General features: G+C 34.8%; 1 protein-coding gene across 2 annotated transcripts in view; it reads left to right on the forward strand.

Moving 5' to 3' along the window:
- Nucleotides 1–6,512: 6,512 nt before the first annotated feature.
- Nucleotides 6,513–23,527, forward strand: part of LOC132111388 (leucine-rich repeat and fibronectin type-III domain-containing protein 5-like) — a 71,716-nt gene continuing 54,701 nt past the window's right edge. Inside the window, exons 1-2 of one of the 2 annotated variants that reach the window (XM_059518628.1) lie at nucleotides 6,513–7,341; nucleotides 13,311–13,413. The gene's annotated coding sequence lies outside the window, so the exon portion shown is untranslated. The remainder of the gene's footprint in view (nucleotides 7,342–13,310; nucleotides 13,414–23,527) is intronic. The other variant, XM_059518627.1, reaches the window with a different exon arrangement.

A 23,527-nucleotide genomic window follows, 5' to 3' on the forward strand; every position in this document is an offset into this window, starting at 1 on the left:
GTGACCATAAGTCTATGCTCTGAAAAAGGAACACATACCGATTATCTTCTGCTGTAATGACTTGTAATGAGAAGCATTTCTAAACCTGTTGTCCAACAAAAGAGACAAAGACACACTTAATTATTATAAAAATACCCTAGATGGCTTGAAAAACACAGATAAACCATATATTGTCGAAGGGGTGTGTATTGCCTTCATGTTTAATTAGTCAAAACGTTTCTATCTCTTTTTATTCAGATACAGCTATAGCTGGATGCTTTATCCATATTAGCGATTTCCTGGAGCGTCATCATTTCTGTTACTTCTGTGATCCATATGTGGAGTTTCTGTGCAAGGTTGCCCTCCGGCTTCCAGTATGAATGAAACAGACATTACAGTACATGTGTTTTTAGCACTCAATAATGGCCAATCCATCCTGATTGGGGTAAAAATAGGAAAACAAAAATACTTCTCTTGAAAGAAATTTTAAGTAGAAATATAATAATCCATGACTTTCTTCAGTGTACAGAAGTTTACAGGAGTTTTCTGTGGTTATTTTGTTCTAAAAAAACAAAAAACTTTTTAAATTGCAAGACACTGATGTGACAAGTCACCAGAACCGAACCGAAAAACGGTGGTTTCATATATATATATATATATATATATAATGCCATTATTTCCGCATACTGATGTCTTCTGTTTGGTGCTTTCTCCCTCTGAACACAAAATACTCTTGGGAAATCACTACCATGTTGTATTTCATTTAGAAAAAAATCAAAATCAAAATCCTGTGTGAACATTCGAAAATAAAATAAAATAAAATAAAATAAAATACTCTTTTAAACTGCACTGAAGAAAAAAAGTTTGTAATAACATAAGGATTGAAAAAATTACAGAGGAAACCTTTACAGGAGAAAAATAGCTCTAACATGTAAAGAAAGAAAACCTAATCTTAGACTGTATACTTTTTTGTCCTATTCATGCTGCATAAAATTAGAGCTAGTTACACTCCATTCAGAGTTATTAACATCCTTTGCCTGTCTTTCTAAAAACAGAATATTGTACTGTGCAGATGCATAGCATGATTACTAGAGAGGCAGTCTCAGGAGAGCAGAAGCTCAAATCAGCAGCGTGAAAGCGTCCCTCAGGCACTACAGCAAAGGTGTTTTATTCCTTCTGATGATGTGACAAGATATAGCACTAAAGAGTGCAGGTTATGCGTGTGTAAGCACAAGCACATGGGTTTTGAGTAGAGAACTTCTCACATCTGTTTTTGGATGAAGCGGGGAAAAAGGAGAGTGTTTCAATTATCATATTAGTCATTAAAAAAGAGACCTTGTCTTGAGGGAAATTAAACAGTTACTGATTCTTTCCTTTCTAGCGAAGGTGACCTTCCATTTTTTTTTCTGTCCACTAGGTTTCTCTAATTTGTCCATTGCATCAATTACTTTAGTTTGGTTCTGACAGATGACAGATTCCCAGCAGAAGACACATGGGAATATGGTGAAGATATTTATCAGTAAATTTGTATTCTGTAGAGAGCTGATAATTAAATGAGAATAGGTGTTAGGAATTGACTGCATAGCAACCTACTACTGCCATTTTAACCCTTTGAAAACTCTTTTTATGCTATATTACCTGCTGGATTTAATCTTTTTGGTCAACTTGTTTTCTTTTAATTAATAAAGGTTTTGTATTTCCACTTTCTTCACACCAGTTTTTGAGTGAAAAAAAAAACATAAAAAAAAAAAAACATTTATATAATTGGATAATTTTGGTGATCACAGGTGTATAAGCTCAGATCAGTGATGCCTCAATCAGTTGTAAAGAAAAATACAAAACCTGTGCTAATTGAAAGAAAACAAGAGGATCAATTATTGAATCCAATGTTTAGTAATAATACAGCATTATAAGAAATTTATAATCAATTTTGTAGGCCGGTAATTTTTGACCAGGCACACCAGAAATGTAACAAGGTGGGAGAAAGAAAAAAAAAAGCAAAACTTACACAAATACAGTTTTATTAATGTTTTTTTGGGAGGTTGTTATACCCTGTGTGAACAAAGTCAATAGGTTTTAGTCCAATGCAAAAACATTAACTAGCATTTTCGGGAAAAGGAAAATCTTTTCTGGTTCAAAATGACTGAAACACTATATGAGGGTTAATTAGTCAGCAGTAGCGGCTAATGGGTTTTAAAATAGAGGAGGCACACTATTTGTATTGGACTGGGGATCCCTGCCGAATATTATTATTGTTATTATTATTATTGTTTGCTTATACCCACTTTATAATATATATATATATATATATATATATATATATATATATATATATATTTTTTTTTTTTTTTTTTTTTTTTTGTGGCTTTTAGTCGGAAAACGTAAAGAAAATGACCCATACATCAAGATAATATAACTTCACTTATCTGTCTTATCACTAGACGCAAACATTCATCCCTTCTTAAATGTCTGTGTTAAAAGGGATCTGCCTGTTGTACTATTTAATTAAGACGAAGCTGAGCCTCCCCTGCCTCCCCCAACGGGCTGCCACTTTCAGCCTTTTCAGTAGGCTCCATGAGTGTTATTAGACCTAAAACTTCAGTCCATGTCATTTTACAAATTCAGATCTATTCAATGCAAATTTTAATAGCCTACCTTGAAATGCAATGTAGCTTTTATAATTTCAGTGTTTTGATAGATCGGTCTGCAAACATGGCTTGCATTGGCAAATCAGAATCCTCATAATGGCTTTCAAAGTGAAATAAAGTAAGTGCTAATTCAGCTAAACAAGAGCCTGATTATGAGATGATGAGCACAGGGGCATTTTGTTTTGCAGGCCAGATGCTGATGGACTGGTTAATGCTGAGTGGAAGTGTTTACACTGGAAGGAGAACACCCACAATGAGAGGTAATAAAAAAAGTACAAATAAGGAGATTTCATTGCCATTTTGTAATTCACCCAGTAGAGAAGGCACAACGTGTTTCGCCTTGCTTCAAATAAATGACTGTACTTGAAGTGCTGGACTGAATAATCCATAGCAATATAGTGTTCAGTTCAACAGCTCCTCCATCTTAACAGAACTCATGCATGCACACTGCTTCAAAATAAATTGATCCAGCACATAAAGCAATTTTAATGATATGTTCTACTTTCATGCAGTTACACTGAATGAAAAAAACGACTGGTCATTATTTTACAGAGCGAGCTGACAATAAAACCAATAGTAAATTGCTCAGGCAATCACTCGAGTGAAAAAGTCAAATACCTGTCAAACTCTTTTCAACCATGTACAAATGGTTTTAATGAACGCATGGTGGTCTTATGTAAAAGAAGTGAGCGGATCATTTACGATTCATAAAGTGTTCCTTGAGGACTTCAATGTGAGATTACTTTGTAAGTTCAAACATAAGTTCAAACATAACTGCATACAACTCTTTGTGTTTTTTTTTGGGTGGTGGTGGGCAATTCTTTGTAGTAGTAAAAAAGTAGGCTATTTATACCATTGCTACTGGGGTCCCTATATATAGTATTTTTCATGAGTCCCTTATTAAAAGATACAGTTAAGTTAAGCTGCCAGCGTATTTGAACCCTTTCCAGCAATGGCTGTATGATTTTAACATCCATCTTGTCACACTAAGGCCAACTGAGATACTCATATGCAACTATTACAAAAATGCAAAGTGTTTATTAATTTATTTAATTTATTATTTATTTAAAAAATGTTTTGGGCATTTTTGAACCTGAAATATTACATCAAGACTTAAAACAGTCATGGGCTATATATGGTTTCAAAGTTATGAACAAAAACTGTCGAAATCGCTGTCCATGGTACTGAATCACCATTACCCTTCACACAAACCCGCCTTAAGTGGTTTGTAGCGAGTATTTATGTTTGTAGCAGCTGTTAGACCTGTATTTGCAAACTCGCTTGTAGAAATCCTGGTAATAGTCATGATGACATAGCTTTTAATGGCCATGAAATCAGTGTTTTAAATCAAGGCACATAACGCAAGAGTTGCATGATCCATATCGACAGCTGAAATGTCAAGCAATATGTAATGAGTGAACTCTTGACGCAGAAATAAATGAAGCGTTGACGCTTTTATTGGCATGATCTTAAGTAATCGATCTCCTGCCCCACACAAAACACAACACGAGTGTAGAAGCGGTATTTCAGTTGCAGCTACTCAAAGCTTTATAGCTTAATCAGTTGCAACTACATTCACTGCCTGCACTTCATTCACTGCTTGGAACATCCCTGCACGCGGACCACGTAAGGTTCGTTCTTAATCCCGACCATCTGCTGGATTTCTATGGAAGGGGCTGAGGGTTTTGCATTGAACCGGTAGTCAGAGACAAACAGTAACCTGTCCATTTATGGCAAGCCATTTAAATGTTTATTCCTTTAAACTTACTAGTAGTCCGTCTTTTTTATTTATTTATATCAATAGAAGGCTACTTTCTCATTATACACAATTAGGCTATGTATTCCTTTGCTACTGGTCTATTCCAATGATGACAAGTAACTATTTTTACTGATATTTACAATAAATAATCCAAGTAATGCTGTCAATCTGTGATTTCAACTACTCAGAATGTAATGTATTCCAGTTTAGGCACTTATACATTAAGTAACAGACCTAATGTGAATTGACAGTATTCTAGCTTTACAAGCACATTTTCTACCACTGTAGTCACTATTCCATTAAATTCTGGTTAAAAAATACAAAATTAATTATTGAACTATATAGACACCATTATGAGTAATTATAAATGCCAAGTAAACAGCAATTATATACCAAACAGCAACTGTATACCAATTATAACAAATATGTTATAATGAATTGGACCAATGATGATTCTTAAAGAAATTGCCGGTGTCATTGTGGGAAATTATGGAAATTAAAGCTGGTTTCATAAATTCCATTAAACTATAATGAGGATGCACTTTATCATTCAACTAAAACTCCAAAAAACAAACAAATAAATAAAAAAATCGCCTTCATGTGAGACTCCTGATCACCTTCTGTTGGAATTACTGGGTTTCATCTGCAAGATTTCACCAAGCAACAAAAAATGTGACTCCACCTTAAAGGATTAGTCCACTTCCAGAATAAAAATGTCCTGACAATTTACTCACCCACATGTCATCCAAGATGTTCATGTCTTTCTTTCTTTAGCTGCAAAGAAATGACGGTTTCTGAGGAAAACATTCCAGGATTTTTCTCCATACAATGGACTTAAATGGTGGCCAATGCTTTGAATGTCCAAACTGCAGTTTCAATACAGCTTCAAAGGGCTCTACATGATCCCAGCCGAGGAATAAGTGTCTTATCTAGCGAAACGATTAGTAATTTTCTAAAAAACATAATAAAAATGTATTTACCTTTTAATCACAAATGCTCATCTTGCACTTGCCTTTGCGTTACACATCTGTAAATTCACGCATTACGTAATCACGTTGGAAAGGTCACGCATGGTTAGATCTTTGTCTGTGTACTCTGGTTTTAAAAAGATAGAGTAGGATGAAAATCTCCATCATTTTCTTCTCCAAATTCAAAATTGTCTGACATAGTCGTGAGAAAATGTGCTAGTTAAAATGTGCATTTACCTTTTTTGTAAAGGTCATTTGACTTACTTCCGCCTACGTTACGCTTGACCTTTCTAATGTAACTACATAATACGTCAAGTCCAGCCAGTGCAAGATAAGCATTTGTGGTTAAAAACTATATACAGTTTAATCTTTTTTAGGAAAATTAACAATCGTTTTGCTAGATAAGACCCTTAAGGCCTGTTCATTCCAAGGATGATAATTATAAAGATAACGATAAATATATAGTTCTAAATATTGTTATCAATATCAAAGAATAGAAGAGTCCACACCGCAACTATAATGATAAAGGTACAGTGAAACGATATTGTTGGAATCACTTTCAGAATATTTAAAAAAAAAATCTCCAGCTGATGAACGATAAATAAATTGACAGCCAATCAGAATAAATCCTGCTGAAATAAGATCGAGAATTTAAAGCAGCAGAGGAGCATGTGCTTGGAATAAAAAATGATATCCACTGGTGTGGATGCTAATATAGTTTATCTTTATAGTTATTGTTCTAGGTGTGAACGGCCCTTTATTCCTCAGCTGGGATCGTGAAGTGCCCTTTGAAGTTGCATTGAAACTGCAGTTTGGACCTTCATCCCGTTGGCCTCCAGTAAAAAATCCTGGAATGTTTTCCTCAAAAACCTTAATTTCTTTGTGACTAAAGAAAGAAAGAAATGAACATATTAAATGACATGGGGTTGAGTAAATCATCAGGATTTTATTTTTATTCTGGAAGTGAACGAAACCTTTAATAGTATCAAATGAAAAGTTAACTAGTGAAATTAAAGTTCCCTAGTATAAAACAAAAAAATTAAAACTCTATGAATAAACGCTAAAGCAGCTTGCCATAGTTCGTGGTTTTCTTTACTTTTTCCGTCGTCGAGGGCTAAATCAACAGCACTTCTTACTTCTCAGTTACACACGAATCAAGTATTGCGAGCGTCAGTCTGAGCCAATCCGTCATGACGTCCTGCGTTCCCTCTCCCAATCCAAACAGCAGGGGAGAAAGAACAGCCGTACTGATGATCCCAGGCAGTGGCTGGTGCAAAACTAGTTTGTTTAAACAGCTCGACCGTTATGATGAGGAATTCGCTCCATATTTCCGCCTCATGGGCAATTAATTAGACCTCTCCTTAAATTTTCAGCATCCTATGTGTGTTGTATCGACTTGTATGAGACATTTCGGGTAATAAATCCATTCTCAGTCGCGTGTGGAGAGCGTACGCTGCCTGAGGAGAAGACACTTTTGATACCTTCTGGATGGAGGGTCGGCGCGGAAAGCAGTCGGTCAGTGACTGTGTGGATTAAGCTGGGAGGAAGTGCTTGTAAAGGTGCGGTGGTGAGAAGGTCTGTCTGTTGAGATTTGATTTGACTTCTCGGTTTTAATGCGGACGAAAGCTCGCGCTCGAGCGAGGTGCGTCGACGGGCGGGAGGAGAATGGCACGAGCTTCCGCGCTTCTGAGGGGAAAACGAGTACTTGGCTTTCTTGAGGGGCGTCGGGCACCTTGCGCAGGAATTTGATTGTCCCTTAGAGTTCGTTTTTTGGAGATATCTATCCATTACGTCGAAAGGGGGGAAAAACATTGGATTTTAGTGGTTTTGGAAATGGGCTTTGGGGAGTTGGATGCCTTCATATCACGCGCACCTTTTAATTTAGTGTGAATCCAGTGGAACACAACATGGAAAAATATGACAAGTGAGAAGATTCGGTTCCTCTGACCCTCGGTGCTTCAAGCCGGACTGGCGTTCCTTCTGCTAGGTAAACTTTTCTGTCTGAATATTGAGTGGAATTTCACATTGAACTGTCCCTTCTCGACCTCCTTGAAGAATAGGTGCCGAGAGGCCAAATACCTTTTCAGAGTGTCTGGATGTGTTTTTATGCAAGGTCAATATGTATCTTCAGGAGTAGAACATTTTATTTTGCTCTCAGAAATGAGAAATAAGTGCATTGAAAAGCTTCATAATACCGTATTGTGGAGCATCAGCTTCATGCATATAAGATATAGTCATGGTTTAGTCTGAGTGCTTGTATTGTGGAGATAATGGTATGGATGGGTTTGTGTGGTTGTTGGGCGGTAGAGGGGGTTGTGTTGAAAGACTAGATTGAAATCATTTCTTTCATATGCGTCCACATCCGTAATCTGCTCTGCTATAAGTATTGGTGACAAGAAGAGTGTCAATATCAAGGTGTTTTTGTGGGTTTAATTTTTTTTATATATTTTTTTTGTGAAATATTGACTAGCAGAAGTAATGAAGTAATAGTCTTCATCATTGGCACAGATCCAATCGATGATATAGGAGGCGTATCACAGTCAGAAAATAGCAGCGCTGAAACTTGTATTTTATATTGTGATTTTTTTTTCACTGTAAAAATGTATTTTTTGTGTGATGTACAGTAAATGTTTCATTTGTCTGCAAATGGTTTAATTCTGAATTCCAAGCATGCATAGTTAATATTAATGTAAGAGGGAAGAAACACTTGCATTGCATGTTTGGGGATGTGCACAGCTTTTTGATTATTCTGAATACCTACATAGTAGAAAAATTCTTGCTGCTTAGGTTTTATCGTCATTTGCCGTTCACCTGATACATCTAGCCTGCAGCAATATGAACGGTCTCTATCAGTCTTCATCAGCCTGTCTGTTACCAAAAAAAGAAAAAAAAAGATAAATTAACAAATCATTGTTGTAAATATATCCTTGCATGCTTTACTCTGCAACGCGCTAGAGCATTTAGATTTTTCCAAATGACTTATTTGACTATTTTAATACTTTAGATATTTGAAGTATAAATTATAAATAATGTTTTAAAATTATATTTCAGAATAATAAACCAAAAATGTATATTTTATTTTAAACTGAGTCCAATTCCATCAATTGCTTTGACAGAAATCCTCAATTTGTCTTGGATTATTTGAAAAGAAATGCAATTACTGTTGTATATGTTGTTTCTGAGTAAACACAAACATATGAGATATGTTGTTTGACATAAAGCTGCTGTATATTTTTGGCCACAGTGTTTGAGTTTTAACATAGAGTAGATGGGTAACTGAACTGCAGCACCTCTTCCACTGGCTGGTGGTGCTATAATTCAATTTATGGCTCAAACAGCAGCTCAGAGGCCCAAATGCACTGTTTTCCTGGAGAGGGGTGTGGGAAACTATGGTTTTATCATGCTGACAAGACATACAGAAGGATATTCATGTTTCATGTTACAGAACCTCTAAGGAGCTGCATATATAGTGTTTTTTTTTGTGGAACTGCTTGTATGTGGAGCTCATGGTTAACTGGAACTAATTATTTTAATGTGTAAAATGTGTAACACAGATTCCCCTTAACATAACATTGAAATTAGCATGTTTTCTAACATTGTTGACCGATCCTAGATCTCCTGTGGCTGTCTGTTGTGTTGAATGTGGTGCCAGGATTACAGAAAGTCCTTCAGACTTGTTTAATTACTCTTGCTGAGCTTAGACCCATGATATGATGAGATGGAGCCAAGAAGCCAGCAAGAGCGCAATGATTCCTACAGCTTGTGTGATTGTTTGAGTAAGGAATTGGAAAGGTAAAAATAAATAAATAAATAATGCTCTTGGGTTATCACAGTCATTATTTATTAGGATGATCACACTCATTGAGTAAAACTGAGATTTCCTTGAAATGATGCAGGCCACAGTCACAGCAGACCGGGCAGGTTGTACAGTAAGTGAGTTATAATGGTACAGTAAGCTGTAAGCTGCATGTCTGAGACAGATGTTAAGAAAAATTTAATTGATCAAAAGTTACATTAAACATTAAATTAACTAATATTAAAGAATAATAATTGCTTACCAAATCAGCACATTAGAATGATTTCTGAAGGATCATGAGACACTGAAGACTGGAGAAACGGCTACTGAAAATTCAGCTTTGCATCACAGGAATAAATTACATTTTAAGATATATCTGAAAACCAGACAGACGAATGTAAACATGTCAGAACAGATTAGATACTGTATATGAGGTCAAATCTCAAACTTAAGTGCACGTTAACTATGAGATACACAGCTGATGACCACTCAAGATGTTTGCAAATATTGTCCCTTAAAAGTTACACCTCAGACTCCCCAGACTTTTCTTTTTTACAGGTCCGCACAGGTTAAAATAACTGTGAGGCACCACCTGAATCTTCTGAAAGCTATTTTTGAGTCACAGAGAACAGTCACTTGGATGTAAAATGCAGCCATTCATGGAACATTTGGCAAGAGACATAAACTGAAACAACTCCAGTCAAAACAGTTAGATTTTGAAGCTGCATAAAATCACAACACAGCCACAGTGAGGTCTTGATCATCTCCAAACATCCTGAATGTGGGATTCAGGAGTGCTGGTATACGGAGATGGGGAGAGTGTGGTTGTTTTCGGACTGACAGGAGAGGCAGCGAGGTAAAATGGCAGAGGTTCGAGTGTGAGTCACTTTAGGGGGTGTTTGTCTGTGATAATGAGCTGTCACTGAGGCACCGGTGCCTTGTTTTGATCTTGCCACCCTGCTGCTTTAAGCAAGAGAAAACTGACAGCTGTGGATAGAAATAAATTCTGTGTACAAAGGCCAATGAGGCAATAATGCCATTAGTTATGTGTATGTGTTGGGGAATGGAGGCTTTCTTCTGTGTTCAGACTGCATGTGTGTTGCCCTCTGTCTGCAGCACTGTTGTACTGGATTGTGGTTGATGTGGTCTACTGAGACATGAACACAGAAAAATGATCATGAATTAGAGGCCATCAAGGGTAAAAATAGGGAATAAATCATCAGAAGGAAGAGGAAGTGACAAAAGATGAGTTATCTTATCTAATAATATCATAATAGCATTATCAATACTCTAGTGGATTCGCTACCATTTCCAAGTGCTCCAGCTCAAATGAAACATATGGACTTTATCAAAGCATAATTTTAATGATGTTGAAGAGTATTTGGTAGTATAATCAATATTAAAACCATGCACCACATCTAACTGTGAGATGAATTGTCACATTTCACCCCCAAATTATGTGGATATACAGTAACAGTACATATAATATACTTTGAATTAGGAAAACTTGATGTTTTTAGGAACATTAAAGAGATAGTTTGCCCCAAAATAAAAATTTTGTCATCATTATCATTATCATCAGTTACAAACCTGAATATATATCTTAAAATCTTTTTGACTGAAAGAAATTAATATCATACTAAATGGTTTTAAATTTGTTTAAACGTGAGTGTGTGTGTGTGTGTGTGTGTGTGTGTCACTTGCTTTCAGATGGAAATTATTCAGATGCATGTAATACACAGAGCCGTAGATTACTGACAAGCTGCACAATATGAATCACATTCGATTATGAACACAATTTTGTGTAGCTTGTCAGTGTTAGTGTTTTTATTAATGCCATTTATGTTTTTGTTAATATAGTGTATAGCACTACTCAACTAAATGAATGTAACATGGCAAAGATGCATGCACTTTTGCAAGTTGAATGTAAGGGAAATGTCATTTTGGAATTTCTGTGGTCTAATGTGATATTGTTGTGCATGTTGTTCATGATGATATTTTATTTTATTGCTGTAATTAATTTATCGCATTAACAAGATGACCCGGTGAATTCGTTTTGGAAGCGATAACTGATGAATGTATTTTTAGTCCAGTGCCTTTATACAGTATAAAATTAGTATTGACCAAGTTCAGAGGCTGTCATTTTCGGTTTCAATATGAAAAAATAACTTTCATATAGATTCAATAGATTTATTGCATTTTGAGAAAAAAAGAGAAAAAAGGGAAAAACGTAGGCCTATCACAGATTTATAGAATACTTTTTTTTAATTTTATTATAACCATTAAGATGCTATGTCAAAGATTGAAACAGAAAATAGTGGGTTTCATCTTGCCACTTTCTTGGAAAACAAGGAAAAGGAAAACACATTTTTACTCAAATTGATCAAATGGATTTATTGTGAACCATACTCTTCATATACACATGAAACGAAATAACAATCTAGTATAACGTGGCCACAGTTTACTATTTTGAATCTTTATTATTTATTTATTTATTTTTATTCCTGCATGTCATGCACCATGCTCTGTATAAAATAATTTTATTTAAACAAAAATGAATTACATTCAAAAGAAATTTGAGGGGTTTTATTAGCCCCCGGAGCCGTGTGGATCACTTTTTTATGATGAATGGACACAGTTTATTGGACTTCTATTGGACTATTGAATATCACCATTCACTGCCATTATAAAGCTTGAAAGAGCTAGGGCATTTTTAAATATAATGCTGATTGTATTGGTGAATGAAGAAAGTCATCCTAGTACATCTAGGATGGCTTGAGGGTAAGTATATGGGGTAAATATTATTATTTTATTTTTTTGTGTGAACTATACCTAAAATTAGTTTAATGGGTTTAATTGCTTTGAATATGCCATAACACATCAATACAACTTGTCTTAAATAGAATCTGTTACAAAATATAATAGTATTATTGTTTTTATTTTTATGTAGGAGTGAAATATTCCTCATATTTTCTTTTTAAATATGGGGTGAAATGTGATCTCTGGGTGTATTCTTGACAGATTTCATGATTTCGCCCACATTTGTGTACTCAATTAACACTGACTTCTAAGAAATGTGATGGAGTAGACCATAAAATGAGAATTATGATCAAAAGCACTAATGGAGTCATAGACGATTATAAGATTGTTGATATTCTGTGCAGTTTTTTTTTTTTTGCAGTACCACTGAAAGTCTTTGGTTGACTAAAGCTTCATCAGGCCTCTCCGATCTAGAAATAAATCATCAACGTGAATTAGCTGTCATCTACATTAGCAAATCACCACTACCTTCTGCTTTCCTTTGTATGGAGCAAAACCTGTGTCATCCATAACAAGCTTAATATAGCTTAGATAACCAAATATATCTCTTTATAAAGTAGCCAGTGCATCCATACTGCACTTATTTTAAGACTCGTTTAACAGAACTGGCTTGGAATGATTTCATAAAACATTTCATATTTGTTTTCTCTGATCCTTATTATAGGGCCTTTCAGCAATACCAATCCCCTGTCTAATCTGTTTGCAAATATTAGTTGTGTATTTGCAAAGTGAAAATGGGATAAATATTAGGGTTGTTTTCAGAGAAAGGGAGTGCATCAGAGCGTTAGACCTGATTTTATCTGAACCGATCAGATTACAGACATAGAGGAAGAGCCATCCACAACATAGATGGCCTTAAGCTAGACCTGAGTACCTCATGCTTGGGCAATCTATCAAATGAATGCTTAGGTTCACATGTCAAAGCAGCATAAGAGTAAACATTCCAGAAGTTTACTTGGCTCTGCATATATGAGCAAAACTGAATTGTTATTTAGTATAAATGAGTATTTGATACTACTCTCTAGGGCTGCATTGAACTGATAATCGCAAATAGTTTACTCAGAAATTATAATCATGATAACTAATCATGATTATTGTCATTTTTATTATTATTATTTTAGATTTTTAAATAGGTTTGGCTTCCAGTAAGCAGGGCTTACTGAAGTAAGCAGATATTGAGTCATAAAAGACTGCAGATATCTGCAGCAGATATCCTGTAAAATGAGACAGTTCCACCCAGCATGCTTTTTATACTTGCTTAAGTGGTAAAGAGCGCATTAAAAGTTCTTGCTGTATCCTTGCACCAGTTTCTGGTAATGGAAATGGCTGCTTATCTACAGGCGTACACAAGCACAAGCTGTAAAGAGCAGCTAGGCGATGTGCCCTACGCAAGAAGACCCTAATTGCACTTCACTTGGCACGGCTGATGAAGATAAAGATTCGGTAGGTGCATTTATTACGTCTATGATTACCTCCTCTGGCCTCTGTCTCCTGTGCATATTGACACTGAATGATGGAGTGAAATTGCTGTATGCACATCTGTATTCAGGGTGAACGGCAGACTATAATGGCTTAATGCAGTCTCTCGCCCTCCCTCTATGGCCATAAGAGGCTCAAAGCAGATAGATAGTCTGCCAACAGCTGGGCAGAATACAAATGTACCACCACCTCGCTCTCTCTCATTAGCCAGTGATTTATCACACACCACAAACTATTTCAGGCTAATGTTTAATAGGGGCAACGCCACTGTTGTTATTACCTGTGTGGATCAGGGATTTTTACTTGCATATTTATCTGAAAATATAAACTTTAGGCACTTTCTGCATGGAAAGCTCAAGTTAGGGAAAAGGAACCATGGGATGGCATAAGATTACAGCTAATGAAATATGTTGGCTTAAAAGAGTCATATGATGTTTTTTTAAAGATCATTATTTTGTATATTTGGTGTAACAGAATATGTTGACATGCTTTAATGTTCAAAAAACATTATTTTTCAAATACTGTACCTCTCTCAAATGCGTTGTTTTCTACGAAGTCCCTCTTCCAACAAACGCAGTCTGCTCTGATTGGCCAGCTGACACAGTGCATTGTGTTTGGCCAAAAACCGCAAGCACTCATCAGAAATGTAATGCCCCTTTCCATAATCGCGAGCTTCCTCTTTCAAAATAAATGTAAGACAGTTAATAATGTCCTTAGTTTTACCATCATTTCAAGCCTGAAAGGGGAACAGAGTCACGTGACACAGTGATGAAGCTTGTTTGTGTTTGCAGTACACAAGCCATGGACGTTAAGACAGCTGACTCCACTGTGTGACACTCTCTCTCTCTCTCTCTCTCACACACATAAACACACACGCGTGCATGTGCACACCCACACATGCCTAAATGCAAGGCAAGGCAAGTTTATTTATATAGCACATTTCATACACAATGGTAATTCAAAGTGGTTTACATAAAAGAAAGTAAAATAATAATGAAGAAAAATAATAACAAAAATAAAACAAGCAATTTTAAAACTTTTAAAATGATTAAAACATTTACTTAAAATGCATTTAAAAACAGTTAGAAAATGATTATATATATATATATATATATATATATATATATATATATATATATATATATATATATATAAAAAATGCATCTACTTTCGAAGGCCAAATAAAGTGCTTTTCCTTTTTTTCTAGACACACACAGCATCTCCCTGACATTGCTGCTTCAACACTAACTGCCGTTACTGAAACCACGACTTCTTTCTTTGCGTGAACATGTGGGTGGCATTACGCAAATATTTCCACATAGTGACATAGACATATGGGGGCATGTTTGAATGAGCCTTTTTAGAGGGGTGTGGTAGAGTGTTAACTTTGATAAAGAATATCTCTGTGTATTTGAGACTTTAGTTTTTGCAACTTTACAGATCTTCTTCATGCACCAAGAGCTTGTAACACTCCAAAGAAATCATGCAACACGTTCTGTCATTTGCATAGAATACTTTTTTTAATTAAATGTAAATGTATTATTATTTATTATTTTATTTATTTATTTATTTATTTTTGATTCTATAAATTGTCAAAATAAAATTAAACTACATATAAAAATAAGTTTAGGTACAAGAAATTTAAACCAACACGGTCTGCATTAAATGCTACATAAATCTGTAGTTATATATATACTCACATCATCTTTTTTTTCCTTTATTGAACATTACGATTTAAGATTTTTAGAACTTAGAATTTAACAGCAAGTGTAACTCCACATTTAGAAGCAAAACATTTTATGAATGAGCACTTGAAATAGAGTTTTGGAAAACAACACAATTTAATATGACTGCATGTTTTATTTTTTTTCATTTATTTATGTTTTTTTTTTTGTTATAAAGTTTAATTCAAATATAAAATAAAGAAATAAAATTCAAGCTACCTTGTATTATTGCCCAACAGCAATTACCTCATAGCACCATCCGTAGTATTAGTATAGTAATTCTGAACATGAATACTGCAGCGGTGTGAAAATAATGATATTGTGACAAGTCTAATAATGTGTTGTTTCAAATAATTTTAGGTAAAATATGGCTTGTCACACTGCAGGTCACTTAAAATGCCATGTCACTACACAAATACAATAAAAAGTATAGTTTGCATTGTTTGACATTCATTCCCACTGTACTGCAAAGAGAGAGAATCATGTAGTGGAAGACAGGAAGCTGGAGTTTAGAAAGGCTTTGATGCTTTGTTGATTCTCATTAAGAAGCTGAAAGGTTCAATAGCTGTTTTAGACGAAGCACCTGGGAGGCCTGAATGTAGGCTGTCACCGTGATTACATATCCCAGCATAGGCAGGCTCATGAGCTGAGCAAAAACTGTCTGTCACTCCAGAGGTGACACTCACCGTCTTTAGAGATGCCACAGAGCACAACGAGCACCTAGGAGGATGTAGAGATCCGAAAATGTTTCTGTCAAAGCACTCCCAGAGGTTAGCCAGGCTCTAATAGAGGATAAAAAAGACATCAGATGCTAACAAGCTGTTCTTAATTTGTAAATGATGAGGTTGTAGAACAAAGACTGCTGATGGATCTGCCATTAAAACGCAACTGACTCCGCAAGCGAGTGGCAGTAGACAATATTTTTTTTGACATAAAGTAATAGCATACCTTTTTGGGGAAGTCGTGGACTAATAGTTAGAGATTCTGACTTGTAATCCAAAGGTTGCGAGTTCGAGTCTCGGGCCGGTAGGAATTGTAGGTGGAGGGAGTGAATGTACAGTGCTCTCTTCACCCTCTATTCCATGACTGAGGTGCACTTGAGCAAGGCACCGAACCCCCAGCTGCTCCCCGTGCGACGCAGCATAAATGACTGCCCACTGCTCTGGGTGTGAGTTCACGGTGTGTGTGTGTGTGTGTGTTTGTGTGTGTGTGTCTGTATGTATATATATATATATATATATATTCACTGTTGTGTGTGTGCAGACTTTGGATGTTTTAAAATGCAGAGCACGAATTCCGAGTATGGGTCACTTTCACTGTCACTTTCACTTTCATTCAGAGGCATATAGTGGGGAATACACTAAAAAGTTCCAAACCCAACCCTGGTTCAAATAAAAATCTGCTAACAAGGCTCTTTGTTAGGGCTCAGAGAATTGAGTGAGGGTGAATTTCTAATCAGCCAGGCAGGTGTGAAATCGTTCAAAGTTCACTTATGTTATTCTGCTTGCTTAAGATGTGTTTTTTTGTTTGTTTGTTTCTACATGTTATCTTAAGGGTTTTCCCATTATTTTAATATTAGTTTTTGGATAACATTATAATACTATTCATTTGTTTACTTTTTATCATTGAAAAAAGAAATTAATGTATAGTTGACATTTGAGGCTTAAGTTAATACTATAGAAAATCACTAAAAGTTTTTTTTTTCAGTTAGAGTGTTTTCAGCTTGGTTATTTTCATATAAAAATATGGTATGGCAGTTGCATCAAACAATGGTATAAACAACATTTAATGTAAATTGTGATAATCGTGATTAAAATTTCAAGGGAATTATCGACAATCATGATTTTTGTCATTATCATGCAGCCCTAATGGTGTACCATACTCCAAATTTGTGCTCTGTTTTTAACCAATCCAACTGGGCACAACTGGAGCAGTGGGCAGCCATTTTTGCAGCAGCACCCATGGATCAGTTGGGGGTTCAGTGCCTTGCTCAAGCATCTCACCTCAGTCTTGGTATTGAAGGTGGAAGACAGCACTGCATTCACTACTCCCACCTACAATTCCTGCTGGTACCAAGACTCGAACCTGCAACGTTTGGGTTATAAGTGTGTCTCTCCAACCATTAGACTATGACTACCCATGGAAGTTTAACTTTGTTGTTAGAACTGGTTAGAAGTAATAATAGTGTGTTCAAGTCAAGTTGGAAAGTTGAACGCATGTGAACACACCAACAAAGTTGTAATTATTAATGGGGGACTCTGAACTTTCTTTCATTACAGAGTTTAAAAAATCTTCCCGAATTACGACTTCCCAACTCATAAATACAAAATTTCCTGGAAAACTTGAAAACTCTATAACTGAAATTGCATATAGCCAGCCAATCAGATCAGATTTTGTTATTCTTTACTTATCTCGCCATTTACTGTGTGCAGTATGCGTTAAACGCACTGTAGGCAGTCCTGAGTGATTAACGTTGGTCCAGTAACTGTGAAATAACAATTAAAAAGAAGTGAAAGGAATTTGAAGCATCATAATTACTTTCACGGATGAAGATCTACTGTTTATTATGCACAAATCATACTAGGAACCATTTAAGTGTAGTTGTGAGTGGCAACTGTGTTGCAGTTTATTTCTTCCCCTCAGAGCAGAAAACATTTAATTTTCTTGGTTTCTGCATTATTCTTAGATGTCAAGACATATAAGCTAAACACATGTGAAATGCCTTATGTGCAATATGGCAGCAAGGTACTGAAGTGTTTACTTTTGATTGCTGTGTTTTCTGGATTGTATGTGACAGAGATGGTATGTGATTGTTGCATTACTTTGAGCTGTTTTTGAGCATTAGCATAGCTTTGATGCCACACTTCCCGGAGGAGGTGTGCCATAATATATGCATTGTTTTAAGGCTTCAGGTTATTTTCTCTTCTCCTCTCAGGCTTTCTTTCTCTCTTATATTTTATGCTTTCTCCATTTTTATTCTCTCCTTGAGCCACTTTCCACATTGCTCAGCTGATTACCTTATTTCTTGATTGCTTTATTATAGTGCTTGAATGGCCTCAAAGTCTTATGCAACGTTTTCTTTTCCTTTAGCTTCAGACATATTACATACATATTTTATAGCTAATTTAGATAAGTCATGGATAAAGATAGTGGACTGCAGTGTGATTTCACCTTTGGAGAATAAACTCAAGGTTTGAACAATTCTGTCATAATAGAAGCAGCAAAAACCTTCATCTGTGTTAAAGCAGTGTTAAGTTTAATTGAAATCCACTCAAGGTTTTGCACTTCATGGCTTCTGCCTTGGTTACTGTGGAAACTGTCTTGAAAGTCTGCCCACTTCAGATGTTTCAGTTATACACACAATCACACATGCCTGTTTATCTAAATTGAGACGTATGTTGTTCTTAAAATTTAAATATACATAAATATGAAATTTTTATATGTTTAAATTTTTATAAATATGAAATCCAATTCATTGCATCAAATGGATTAATTGTGCGTTTCCTTAAGGCATTGTTATTATGTTTTACATTTTAGCTTCAGAATCAAATTATATTTTGTCTTCATTATGAACACTGTATCTATATTGTTTTATCTTTTAAGATCTAATTAACTTTTTTTATTAACATTTTGACTGAAAAGTATATAATTTTTCTATAAGATAAATGCCACATTTTCATATTTTAAGGAATAATATTTTAACTCTAATGTTTTATCTTAATTTTGAACACTATATCTAACTGTTACCTTTTATCTATTATCTTTTAAGACCTAACAAACTTCTTTTTGTGAAATTTTTATGTTTTTCTTACAAATAAATTCTACTTTTTTATATTTTGTTAAACTATATATATTCATACATTAAAAAATTTGGCTTACGTTACTATATTATTTGTAGTTTTCATTTTTGACACTGTATTTATTTTTTATTATTATTATTAATATTTTAACTAAAAATTTAATTTAAAGAAAATATTTTAATATTTTCTTTAAATGCACCCTTTCATATATATAGTTATTTAATGCAACGATATTCATACTTTTTAAAGTGTTGGGATCACTGCATGTCAGTATAGCATAAATCAAACTCTGCTAGAACTTTTGGCATCTTACATTTTTTTGTTTTTTTAATTACTTATTTGTGGATGTATCCTCATAAGGATAAAATTAACTGACCTCTGCTGTGTTTATTCAGAGATGTACCACAGTGTCATCTCTCCTAGCCCCATGTGTTTTATACTGTACAAGTAGAAGCAAAATCATTAGTATCATTAAATCCTAATGACCCTGTAATTATCTCCTCACATTTATTGGATAAACCTAGAGGGCATTCATCTCCAGTCACTCTCCATATAGTGCTATGTTGGCTTGATCACCCCTAATTTGCAGCTTGTTGTCTTGACCTTCAGAAGAAGCAAATCATTAGGATGCTGCAGCGTATTGATGATTAAGGGTTTCCTATATTCTGTGTCCTCTGATACCCTCCTCGTCCTGCATATGTGCGAACACATGTATGTGTAATGATTTGAAACTAGAGCGCTTGTGATATGTTATGATGGAAAACGTCACCATGGGAGCGAATGCTTTTAGCTTGTGCTATTTGTCTGATTGTTATGTATGACTTACCAGAGATTTTCTTCAGACACCCACACAACACACACACACATACCTACAAGAATACATGTAATTGCTGAGATATGTCTACGCTGTAAGCCATCAGCTATTACGCAGGAAACACAGAGACTGTGATAATAAAGAAGCTACAATGCACCAAGCAACAGCAGGAAGCCCTTTAAGGGGCCGGTATTTGTTTGTTTTGCCTTCTTGAAAATATACCTCTGTGATTTGTTCACTGTCTAATGGTTCTAGCTTTTCATGTTGTCAGCATTTCCACACACAGTGGCTGAAATCCACGTGGACCCATTCTTTTTGAAATACAGCTGCAATACTGTCCACATGCAGTCTGCATACATAGCATAATCTATATTTTATAGGATTTACAAAGGGGCGGATTGTTGTATTCCCGCGGACAAACATCCCAGTGCGTATTGCATTTGGGAAAGGTAAAGCGTCATCAAATTTGATGGCTTTTCATACATATACAGGGACGGTAAGTGAGCTGAATGTGGATCGTTCATCATCTCAGACCAAGGGCTATTTAACAGTTTCAGTATTAATCATGGGCAGCACTTCATAGCATAGAGTGGCCTATTCAGAGTCAAAAATATGACTGAAGAAAGGCTAAGAACACTGCACTATGAGCCTGATCAATACGCAGTATGATTTTTGAGCACTTTGTGCTGGTTTTTCCCTTGCAGTTACCATTAAAGATGGGCCTTGAGATGCTAGGGCTAGTAGTCATTATAGCAACATATGAATGCGACTTATCGTCATTCACAAAGCAGTGTAAATAGCTACTGTAAGCTGTACTGTAACTTGGAAGCATCAAGACCAGGGGTTTTCAAACTGGGTCACACAAAAAGGTGGTAGAGTGCTGGTGGAAATTTTTTTAGCATAAATTGGTACTATTTTTATATAACTGCTTCATTCTGCTTTCTAAAGACTGGTTGGAGCCATGGAGGTCATGAGTTTAATCATGATCATTTTTAGGGCTACAATGACTAACAATAAAATTGATTATGACACTCATTATTGATTAGTCGGGTCTGCCCACAGTGCATGTACAACTGCAGCTGGTCGCATCAAATTACAGCACTGAATAACTGAATAATTTCTATGGGCAAAATGCTTCTACAAATATTGGAGGAAACAATGAGCTCCTGCAGGAAAAATATGTGATCCAAGCTGCCCAAAACATGATAAATCTATTTTTTATGCTATAATATAATTATTGCAGTTATTTGTGAAAGAAGGGCAGAAAAAAATTGTCAAGTGCTTTATAGTGTTTTTTTTTATTTATTCAGATAACCAAATAGTCAAAAAGTACATAAACAATGCCAGCAAGCATGTGAGGCCATTTTTGTTATTATGTGAATAAATACTATCGAGTTGTTCCATCTTGTTATTTGTCCAAAAAATACAATAACATCTTTAGAATATATAGAATATTCTATATATATGTGGATATGTATATATATATATATATATATATATATATATATATGTGTGTGTGTATATATATGTGTATATATATATATATATATATATATATATATATATATATATATATATATATATATATATATGTATATATATATATATTTAAATCAGATTCCTAAAATATTTGTGTTTTGTCTTATGATAGGTGGTCTTATAAATTGTTAAGCACTGTATGTTTCCATAGCATTCAGTTGGCACATTTGTTTTAAGGACATTGGGCAGAATGTGGAATAGTGTCTTTTTGTCAGTAAAATTAAAATAAAGAAAATGGGAAAAAATAATCGTTAGTTGCAGCCCTAATGATTTTAATTTCAATTCTGTGGACAGCAAGGAATAATAGATACATAAATATATAAAATATGTATAAGAATATAAATATATAAATAATATATGTAATATAAAATAATAAATAATAAATGTACTATAATAAGTAAAAACACATTTTGTGTACTGTGCAGATTTAGTAGACAAAAGAAAACATATCAGGGTTATTATAGTTATTATATTATAGGGTTATTATTAAAAAAAAAAAAAAAAAACTATTATAAACTTACAAATCATTTAAGGCCACTATAATACTATCTTAGTGATACTAAAATAAAGCTGTTGTAACCATAAAAATGTAAAGGTGAATATTTATTTTAGGAACGTGTCCTTGGCATCAAAATTTTAAAGCCCCTAACCAAGACAACAGCAAAGAACAGAATAAAGCAGGTGCACTCTCAGAAATAAAGTTACAATAATGTTCACCTTTCAAGGTACTGAAATGTACCATTTAGATACTAATATGTACACTTTAGGAACCAATATATATCTTTAAGTACTAATATGTAGCCTTTAGGGGTAAACGAGGTGCAAATGTGTAGCTTTTGAAAAAGGTACCACCTCAGTAACAGCTTTTGTACCTTTTATTCTGAGAGTAAGGTAGGGTGACCACCTGCTAATAAGCCCATGGGGGGACAAGGGGTACGTTTCTGAGGGACAATGTGGGACACCCCATGGGCAGACTCACTGATAGTGGTTTACCCATTTCTAGCACATACCACCTTACATGGTATATTAATAATGCCCTATTCCCCTAAACATGTGTAATTGTTGATGTATGCTCATGACAGAATTGACAGATGCACTTCCACTTACGATTTACTTTAGCTATTTTATTAATTTTTCATTACAATTTATTCCCTTTAAATAAATTATAATATAAAATTATAGGATTAAAATGAATTGTAGTTGCTCAACACCACAGGAAAAGTAAAAAAAAAAAAAAAGTCTGACATCACAACTCAAGGGAAGGGAATTCACTCATTCACTAATCCCTATATAGTGTATGGCAGTTGAGTTCACTATATCAGGAAGGAGTGAATAAATAAGTGAACGGATTCGGACAGTGACGTATAACCTACACTGCGCGTGAGACTTGGAGCTGTTGCAAAAACATTGCCATGTGTACTTTTATATTACATCTACCTAATTTTAGAAAATAATACTAATAGCAATAATACTCAAAATTACTTTATATTGCAGTTATACATACCTCCCGCGTCAGCTTTGTGGTTTCATCGATAGTAGCCTATATAGTAATAATAATAATAATAATATATATATATATATATATATATATATATATATATATATATATATATATATATATATATATTGTAATGCTTTTATGTTCATAATCATTAATTGCTATTAAAATAACGTACTGAGAACAAAAATAAACATAAACGTTCATAATTATGTATTTATTACTTTTAGTATCTTGACACTTGCTCAAGCAGCGTTTTGAGCTCAGATAAGATGGTTGTTGAGCGTCCACAGGCGACTGTTAATTTTACATCGGAATACACTATCTGTTATTAACGGAAAAATGTCAATTATCCACCAAATTATCATTTTTGTAAGTTAACAAAGATGCCACCTCAGTAAATTAGTCAAATAGTAAACGGAGTTATTGCCTACATAACATATTTTAATATAAATAATGTAGGAAAAACGTTAAAACAGAAATAATAAAGATGTAAACTTCATCTCTCATTCAAACTCGCTCGCTCCCGCTCTCGCAGTAGCGTGCTGAACTTTCAAGTAATGTTCGTTTGGCTGCCTGGGGCTCGAGGATATAGAGCCATCAACTTTTTTTGAGCAAGCATTGATTTTGCGTGACACAGTCTCAATTTGCGGGACGCATGAATTGGGCTTCAAACGCTGTGCGCGCACGCGCTACGCGGGAC

The sequence above is a fragment of the Carassius carassius genome, chromosome 31 (assembly GCF_963082965.1).
Source record: "Carassius carassius chromosome 31, fCarCar2.1, whole genome shotgun sequence".
Taxonomy (NCBI): domain Eukaryota; kingdom Metazoa; phylum Chordata; class Actinopteri; order Cypriniformes; family Cyprinidae; genus Carassius; species Carassius carassius.